We start from the raw sequence: 8,806 nt of genomic DNA, 5'->3' as shown, positions 1-8,806 counted from the left end.
AGGGCAAGTGAATCTCTTGTCCCAGGGCAGAAGTTGTCTGAGGGCAGGTGAATCCCTCCTGGTCTCAGGGCAGAAGTTGTTTGAGGGCAGGTGAATCCCTCCTGGTCTCAGGGCAGAAGTTGTCTGAGGGCAGGTGAATCTGGTCTCAGAGCAGAAGTTGTCTGAGGTCAGGTGAATCCCTCCTGGTCTCAGGGCAGAAGTTGTCTGAGGGCAGGTGAATCCCTCCTGGTCTCAGGGCAGAAGTTGTCTGAAGGCAGGTGAATCTCTCCTGGTCTCAGGGCAGAAGTTGTCTGAGGGCAGGTGAATCTGGTCTCAGGGCAGAAGTTGTCTGAGGGCAGGTGAATCTCTTGTCCCAGGGCAGAAGTTGTCTGAGGGCAGGTGAATCCCTCCTGGTCTCAGGGCAGAAGTTGTCTGAGGGCAGGTGAATCCCTCCTGGTCTCAGGGCAGAAGTTGTCTGAGGGCAGGTGAATCTCTTGTCCCAGGGCAGAAATTGTCTGAGGGCAGGTGAATCTCTCCTGGTCTCAGAGCAGGTGAATCTCTCCTGGTCTCAGGGCAGAAGTTGTCTGAGGGCAGGTGAATCCCTCCTGGTCTCAGGGCAGAAGTTGTCTGAGGGCAGGTGAATCCCCCCTGGTCTCAGAGTGGGTGAATCCTTCCTGGTCTCAGGGCAGAAGTTGTCTGAGGGCAGGTGAATCTCTCCTGGTCTCAGGGCAGAAGTTGTCTGAGGGCAGGTGAATCTCTCCTGGTCTCAGGGCAGAAGTTGTCTGAGGGCAGGTGAATCTCTGGTCTCAGGGCAGGTGAATCCCTCCTGGTCTCAGGGCAGAAGTTGTCAAAGGGCAGGTGAATCCCTCCTGGTCTCAGGGCAGAAGTTGTCTGAGGGCAGGTGAATCCCTCCTGGTCTCAGGGCAGAAGTTGTCTGAGGGCAGGTGAATCTCTCCTGGTCTCAGGGCAGAAGTTGTCTGAGGGCAGGTGAATCTGGTCTCAGGGCAGAAGTTGTCTGAGGGCAAATGAATCTCTTGTCCCAGGGCAGAAGTTGTCTGAGGGCAGGTGAATCCCTCCTGGTCTCAGGGCAGAAGTTGTTTGAGGGCAGGTGAATCCCTCCTGGTCTCAGGGCAGAAGTTGTCTGAGGGCAGGTGAATCTGGTCTCAGAGCAGAAGTTGTCTGAGGGCAGGTGAATCCCTCCTGGTCTCAGGGCAGAAGTTGTCTGAGGGCAGGTGAATCTCTCCTGGTCTCAGGGCAGAAGTTGTCTGAGGGCAGGTGAATCTCTGGTCTCAGGGCAGGTGAATCCCTCCTGGTCTCAGGGCAGAAGTTGTCTGAGGGCAGGTGAATCCCTCCTGGTCTCAGGGCAGAAGTTGTCTGAGGGCAGGTGAATATCTGGTCTCAGGGCAGGTGAATCCCTCCTGGTCTCAGGGCAGAAGTTGTCTGAGGGCAGGTGAATCCCTCCTGGTCTCAGGGCAGAAGTCATATTTTCCTGTTTTAAGGCAACGTAGTTGGACAAAAGGGAGTCAACTGTCTCCTCTGGTCTCAGGGCAGAAGTTGTCTGAGGGCAGGTGAATCTCTCCTGGTCTCAGGGCAGAAGTTGTCTGAGGGCAGGTTAATCTCTGGTCTCAGGGCAGGTGAATCCCTCCTGGTCTCAGGGCAGAAGTTGTCTGAAGGCAGGTGAATCTCTCCTGGTCTCAGGGCAGAAGTTGTCTGAGGGCAGGTGAATCCCTTCTGGTCTCAGGGCAGAAGTTGTCTGAGGGCAGGTGAATCCCTCCTGGTCTCAGGGCAGAAGTTGTCTGAGGGCAGGTGAATCCCTCCTGGTCTCAGAGCAGGTGAATCCTTCCTGGTCTCAGGGCAGAAGTTGTCTGAGGGCAGGTGAATCTCTCCTGGTCTCAGGGCAGAAGTTGTCTGAGGGCAGGTGAATCTCTCCTGGTCTCAGGGCAGAAGTTGTCTGAGGGCAGAAGTTGTCTGAGGGCAGGTGAATCCCTCCTGGTCTCAGGGCAGAAGTTGTCTGAGGGCAAGTGAATCCCTTCTGGTCTCAGGGCAGAAGTTGTCTGAGGGCAGGTGAATCCCTCCTGGTCTCAGGGCAGAAGTTGTCTGAGGGCAGAAATTGTCTGAGGGCAGGTGAATCCGTCCTGGTCTCAGGGCAGAAGTTGTCTGAGAGCAGGTGAATCTTTCCTGGTCTCAGGGCAGAAGTTGTCTGAGGGCAGGTGAATCTCTCCTGGTCTCAGAGCAGAAGTTGTCTGAGGGCAGGTGAATCTCTCCTGGTCTCAGGGCAGAAGTTGTCTGAGGGCAGGTGAATCTCTGGTCTCAGGGCAGGTGAATCCCTCCTGGTCTCAGGGCAGAAGTTGTCTGAAGGCAGGTGAATCTCTCCTGGTCTCAGGGCAGAAGTTGTCTGAGGGCAGGTGAATCCCTTCTGGTCTCAGGGCAGAAGTTGTCTGAGGGCAGGTGAATCCCTCCTGGTCTCAGGGCAGAAGTTGTCTGAGAGCAGGTGAGTCTTTCCTGGTCTCAGGGCAGAAGTTGTCTGAGGGCAGGTGAATCTCTCCTGGTCTCAGGGCAGAAGTTGTTTGAGGGCAGGTGAATCTCTGGTCTCAGGGCAGGTGAATCCCTCCTGGTCTCAGGGCAGAAGTTGTCTGAAGGCAGGTGAATCTCTCCTGGTCTCAGGGCAGAAGTTGTCTGAGGGCAGGTGAATCCCTTCTGGTCTCAGGGCAGAAGTTGTCTGAGGGCAGGTGAATATCTGGTCTCAGGGCAGGTGAATCCCTCCTGGTCTCAGGGCAGAAGTTGTCTGAGGGCAGGTGAATCTCTCCTGGTCTCAGGGCAGAAGTTGTCTGAGGGCAGGTGAATCCCTCCTGGTCTCAGGGCAGAAGTTGTCTGAGGGCAGGTGAATCCCCCCTGGTCTCAGAGTGGGTGAATCCTTCCTGGTCTCAGGGCAGAAGTTGTCTGAGGGCAGGTGAATCTCTCCTGGTCTCAGGGCAGAAGTTGTCTGAGGGCAGGTGAATCTCTCCTGGTCTCAGGGCAGAAGTTGTCTGAGGGCAGGTGAATCTCTGGTCTCAGGGCAGGTGAATCCCTCCTGGTCTCAGGGCAGAAGTTGTCAAAGGGCAGGTGAATCCCTCCTGGTCTCAGGGCAGAAGTTGTCTGAGGGCAGGTGAATATCTGGTCTCAGGGCAGGTGAATCCCTCCTGGTCTCAGGGCAGAAGTTGTCTGAGGGCAGGTGAATCCCTCCTGGTCTCAGGGCAGAAGTTGTCTGAGGGCAGGTGAATCTCTCCTGGTCTCAGGGCAGAAGTTGTCTGAGGGCAGGTGAATCTGGTCTCAGGGCAGAAGTTGTCTGAGGGCAGGTGAATCTGGTCTCAGAGCAGAAGTTGTCTGAGGTCAGGTGAATCCCTCCTGGTCTCAGGGCAGAAGTTGTCTGAGGGCAGGTGAATCCCTCCTGGTCTCAGGGCAGAAGTTGTCTGAAGGCAGGTGAATCTCTCCTGGTCTCAGGGCAGAAGTTGTCTGAGGGCAGGTGAATCTGGTCTCAGGGCAGAAGTTGTCTGAGGGCAGGTGAATCTCTTGTCCCAGGGCAGAAGTTGTCTGAGGGCAGGTGAATCCCTCCTGGTCTCAGGGCAGAAGTTGTCTGAGGGCAGGTGAATCCCTCCTGGTCTCAGGGCAGAAGTTGTCTGAGGGCAGGTGAATCTCTTGTCCCAGGGCAGAAATTGTCTGAGGGCAGGTGAATCTCTCCTGGTCTCAGAGCAGGTGAATCTCTCCTGGTCTCAGGGCAGAAGTTGTCTGAGGGCAGGTGAATCCCTCCTGGTCTCAGGGCAGAAGTTGTCTGAGGGCAGGTGAATCCCCCCTGGTCTCAGAGTGGGTGAATCCTTCCTGGTCTCAGGGCAGAAGTTGTCTGAGGGCAGGTGAATCTCTCCTGGTCTCAGGGCAGAAGTTGTCTGAGGGCAGGTGAATCTCTCCTGGTCTCAGGGCAGAAGTTGTCTGAGGGCAGGTGAATCTCTGGTCTCAGGGCAGGTGAATCCCTCCTGGTCTCAGGGCAGAAGTTGTCAAAGGGCAGGTGAATCCCTCCTGGTCTCAGGGCAGAAGTTGTCTGAGGGCAGGTGAATCCCTCCTGGTCTCAGGGCAGAAGTTGTCTGAGGGCAGGTGAATCTCTCCTGGTCTCAGGGCAGAAGTTGTCTGAGGGCAGGTGAATCTGGTCTCAGGGCAGAAGTTGTCTGAGGGCAAGTGAATCTCTTGTCCCAGGGCAGAAGTTGTCTGAGGGCAGGTGAATCCCTCCTGGTCTCAGGGCAGAAGTTGTTTGAGGGCAGGTGAATCCCTCCTGGTCTCAGGGCAGAAGTTGTCTGAGGGCAGGTGAATCTGGTCTCAGAGCAGAAGTTGTCTGAGGGCAGGTGAATCCCTCCTGGTCTCAGGGCAGAAGTTGTCTGAGGGCAGGTGAATCTCTCCTGGTCTCAGGGCAGAAGTTGTCTGAGGGCAGGTGAATCTCTGGTCTCAGGGCAGGTGAATCCCTCCTGGTCTCAGGGCAGAAGTTGTCTGAGGGCAGGTGAATCCCTCCTGGTCTCAGGGCAGAAGTTGTCTGAGGGCAGGTGAATATCTGGTCTCAGGGCAGGTGAATCCCTCCTGGTCTCAGGGCAGAAGTTGTCTGAGGGCAGGTGAATCCCTCCTGGTCTCAGGGCAGAAGTCATATTTTCCTGTTTTAAGGCAACGTAGTTGGACAAAAGGGAGTCAACTGTCTCCTCTGGTCTCAGGGCAGAAGTTGTCTGAGGGCAGGTGAATCCCTCCTGGTCTCAGGGCAGAAGTTGTCTGAGGGCAGGTGAATCCCCCCTGGTCTCAGAGTGGGTGAATCTCTCCTGGTCTCAGGGCAGAAGTTGTCTGAGGGCAGGTGAATCTCTCCTGGTCTCAGGGGAGAAGTTGTCTGAGGGCAGGTGAATCTCTGGTCTCAGGGCAGGTGAATCCCTCCTGGTCTCAGGGCAGAAGTTGTCAAAGGGCAGGTGAATCCCTCCTGGTCTCAGGGCAGAAGTTGTCTGAGGGCAGGTGAATCTGGTCTCAGGGCAGAAGTTGTCTGAGGGCAAGTGAATCTCTTGTCCCAGGGCAGAAGTTGTCTGAGGGCAGGTGAATCCCTCCTGGTCTCAGGGCAGAAGTTGTTTGAGGGCAGGTGAATCCCTCCTGGTCTCAGGGCAGAAGTTGTCTGAGGGCAGGTGAATCTGGTCTCAGAGCAGAAGTTGTCTGAGGGCAGGTGAATCCCTCCTGGTCTCAGGGCAGAAGTTGTCTGAGGGCAGGTGAATCTCTCCTGGTCTCAGGGCAGAAGTTGTCTGAGGGCAGGTGAATCTCTGGTCTCAGGGCAGGTGAATCCCTCCTGGTCTCAGGGCAGAAGTTGTCTGAGGGCAGGTGAATCCCTCCTGGTCTCAGGGCAGAAGTTGTCTGAGGGCAGGTGAATATCTGGTCTCAGGGCAGGTGAATCCCTCCTGGTCTCAGGGCAGAAGTTGTCTGAGGGCAGGTGAATCCCTCCTGGTCTCAGGGCAGAAGTCATATTTTCCTGTTTTAAGGCAACGTAGTTGGACAAAAGGGAGTCAACTGTCTCCTCTGGTCTCAGGGCAGAAGTTGTCTGAGGGCAGGTGAATCCCTCCTGGTCTCAGGGCAGAAGTTGTCTGAGGGCAGGTGAATCCCCCCTGGTCTCAGAGTGGGTGAATCTCTCCTGGTCTCAGGGCAGAAGTTGTCTGAGGGCAGGTGAATCTCTCCTGGTCTCAGGGGAGAAGTTGTCTGAGGGCAGGTGAATCTCTGGTCTCAGGGCAGGTGAATCCCTCCTGGTCTCAGGGCAGAAGTTGTCAAAGGGCAGGTGAATCCCTCCTGGTCTCAGGGCAGAAGTTGTCTGAGGGCAGGTGAATATCTGGTCTCAGGGCAGGTGAATCCCTCCTGGTCTCAGGGCAGAAGTTGTCTGAGGGCAGGTGAATCCCTCCTGGTCTCAGGGCAGAAGTTGTCTGAGGGCAGGTGAATCTCTCCTGGTCTCAGGGCAGAAGTTGTCTGAGGGCAGGTGAATCTGGTCTCAGGGCAGAAGTTGTCTGAGGGCAAGTGAATCTCTTGTCCCAGGGCAGAAGTTGTCTGAGGGCAGGTGAATCCCTCCTGGTCTCAGGGCAGAAGTTGTTTGAGGGCAGGTGAATCCCTCCTGGTCTCAGGGCAGAAGTTGTCTGAGGGCAGGTGAATCTGGTCTCAGAGCAGAAGTTGTCTGAGGGCAGGTGAATCCCTCCTGGTCTCAGGGCAGAAGTTGTCTGAGGGCAGGTGAATCTCTCCTGGTCTCAGGGCAGAAGTTGTCTGAGGGCAGGTGAATCTCTGGTCTCAGGGCAGGTGAATCCCTCCTGGTCTCAGGGCAGAAGTTGTCTGAGGGCAGGTGAATCCCTCCTGGTCTCAGGGCAGAAGTTGTCTGAGGGCAGGTGAATATCTGGTCTCAGGGCAGGTGAATCCCTCCTGGTCTCAGGGCAGAAGTTGTCTGAGGGCAGGTGAATCCCTCCTGGTCTCAGGGCAGAAGTCATATTTTCCTGTTTTAAGGCAACGTAGTTGGACAAAAGGGAGTCAACTGTCTCCTCTGGTCTCAGGGCAGAAGTTGTCTGAGGGCAGGTGAATCCCTCCTGGTCTCAGGGCAGAAGTCATATTTTCCTGGTTTAAGGCAACGTAGTTGGACAAAAGGGAGTCAACTGTCTCTCCTGGTCTCAGGGCAGAAGTTGTCTGAGGGCAGGTGAATCCCTCCTGGTCTCAGGGCAGAAGTTGTTTGAGGGCAGGTGAATCCCTCCTGGTCTCAGGGCAGAAGTTGTCTGAGGGCAGGTGAATCTGGTCTCAGAGCAGAAGTTGTCTGAGGGCAGGTGAATCCCTCCTGGTCTCAGGGCAGAAGTTGTCTGAGGGCAGGTGAATCTCTCCTGGTCTCAGGGCAGAAGTTGTCTGAGGGCAGGTGAATCTCTGGTCTCAGGGCAGGTGAATCCCTCCTGGTCTCAGGGCAGAAGTTGTCTGAGGGCAGGTGAATCTCTCCTGGTCTCAGGGCAGAAGTTGTCTGAGGGCAGGTGAATCCCTTCTGGTATCAGGGCAGAAGTTGTCTGAGGGCAGGTGAATCCCTCCTGGTCTCAGGGCAGAAGTTGTCTGAGGGCAGAAGTTGTCTGAGGGCAGGTGAATCCCTCCTGGTCTCAGGGCAGAAGTTGTCTGAGGGCAGGTGAATCCCTTCTGGTCTCAGGGCAGAAGTTGTCTGAGGGCAGGTGAATCCCTCCTGGTCTCAGGGCAGAAGTTGTCTGAGGGCAGAAATTGTCTGAGGGCAGGTGAATCCGTCCTGGTCTCAGGGCAGAAGTTGTCTGAGAGCAGGTGAATCTTTCCTGGTCTCAGGGCAGAAGTTGTCTGAGGGCAGGTGAATCTCTCCTGGTCTCAGAGCAGAAGTTGTCTGAGGGCAGGTGAATCTCTCCTGGTCTCAGGGCAGAAGTTGTCTGAGGGCAGGTGAATCTCTGGTCTCAGGGCAGGTGAATCCCTCCTGGTCTCAGGGCAGAAGTTGTGTGAAGGCAGGTGAATCTCTCCTGGTCTCAGGGCAGAAGTTGTCTGAGGGCAGGTGAATCCCTCCTGGTCTCAGGGCAGAAGTTGTCTGAGAGCAGGTGAGTCTTTCCTGGTCTCAGGGCAGAAGTTGTCTGAGGGCAGGTGAATCTCTCCTGGTCTCAGGGCAGAAGTTGTCTGAGGGCAGGTTAATCTCTGGTCTCAGGGCAGGTGAATCCCTCCTGGTCTCAGGGCAGAAGTTGTCTGAAGGCAGGTGAATCTCTCCTGGTCTCAGGGCAGAAGTTGTCTGAGGGCAGGTGAATCCCTTCTGGTCTCAGGGCAGAAGTTGTCTGAGGGCAGGTGAATCCCTCCTGGTCTCAGGGCAGAAGTTGTCTGAGGGCAGGTGAATCCCTCCTGGTCTCAGAGCAGGTGAATCCTTCCTGGTCTCAGGGCAGAAGTTGTCTGAGGGCAGGTGAATCTCTCCTGGTCTCAGGGCAGAAGTTGTCTGAGGGCAGGTGAATCTCTCCTGGTCTCAGGGCAGAAGTTGTCTGAGGGCAGAAGTTGTCTGAGGGCAGGTGAATCCCTCCTGGTCTCAGGGCAGAAGTTGTCTGAGGGCAAGTGAATCCCTTCTGGTCTCAGGGCAGAAGTTGTCTGAGGGCAGGTGAATCCCTCCTGGTCTCAGGGCAGAAGTTGTCTGAGGGCAAGTGAATCCCTTCTGGTCTCAGGGCAGAAGTTGTCTGAGGGCAGGTGAATCCCTCCTGGTCTCAGGGCAGAAGTTGTCTGAGGGCAGAAATTGTCTGAGGGCAGGTGAATCCGTCCTGGTCTCAGGGCAGAAGTTGTCTGAGAGCAGGTGAATCTTTCCTGGTCTCAGGGCAGAAGTTGTCTGAGGGCAGGTGAATCTCTCCTGGTCTCAGAGCAGAAGTTGTCTGAGGGCAGGTGAATCTCTCCTGGTCTCAGGGCAGAAGTTGTCTGAGGGCAGGTGAATCTCTGGTCTCAGGGCAGGTGAATCCCTCCTGGTCTCAGGGCAGAAGTTGTCTGAAGGCAGGTGAATCTCTCCTGGTCTCAGGGCAGAAGTTGTCTGAGGGCAGGTGAATCCCTTCTGGTCTCAGGGCAGAAGTTGTCTGAGGGCAGGTGAATCCCTCCTGGTCTCAGGGCAGAAGTTGTCTGAGAGCAGGTGAGTCTTTCCTGGTCTCAGGGCAGAAGTTGTCTGAGGGCAGGTGAATCTCTCCTGGTCTCAGGGCAGAAGTTGTTTGAGGGCAGGTGAATCTCTGGTCTCAGGGCAGGTGAATCCCTCCTGGTCTCAGGGCAGAAGTTGTCTGAAGGCAGGTGAATCTCTCCTGGTCTCAGG

The sequence above is a fragment of the Pagrus pagrus genome (genome assembly GCF_965226575.1).
Source record: "Pagrus pagrus genome assembly, chromosome: 9".
NCBI classification, from domain to species: domain Eukaryota; kingdom Metazoa; phylum Chordata; class Actinopteri; order Spariformes; family Sparidae; genus Pagrus; species Pagrus pagrus.
The sequence above is the reverse complement of the archived record's forward strand: the minus strand, read 5'-3'. Positions refer to the sequence as shown.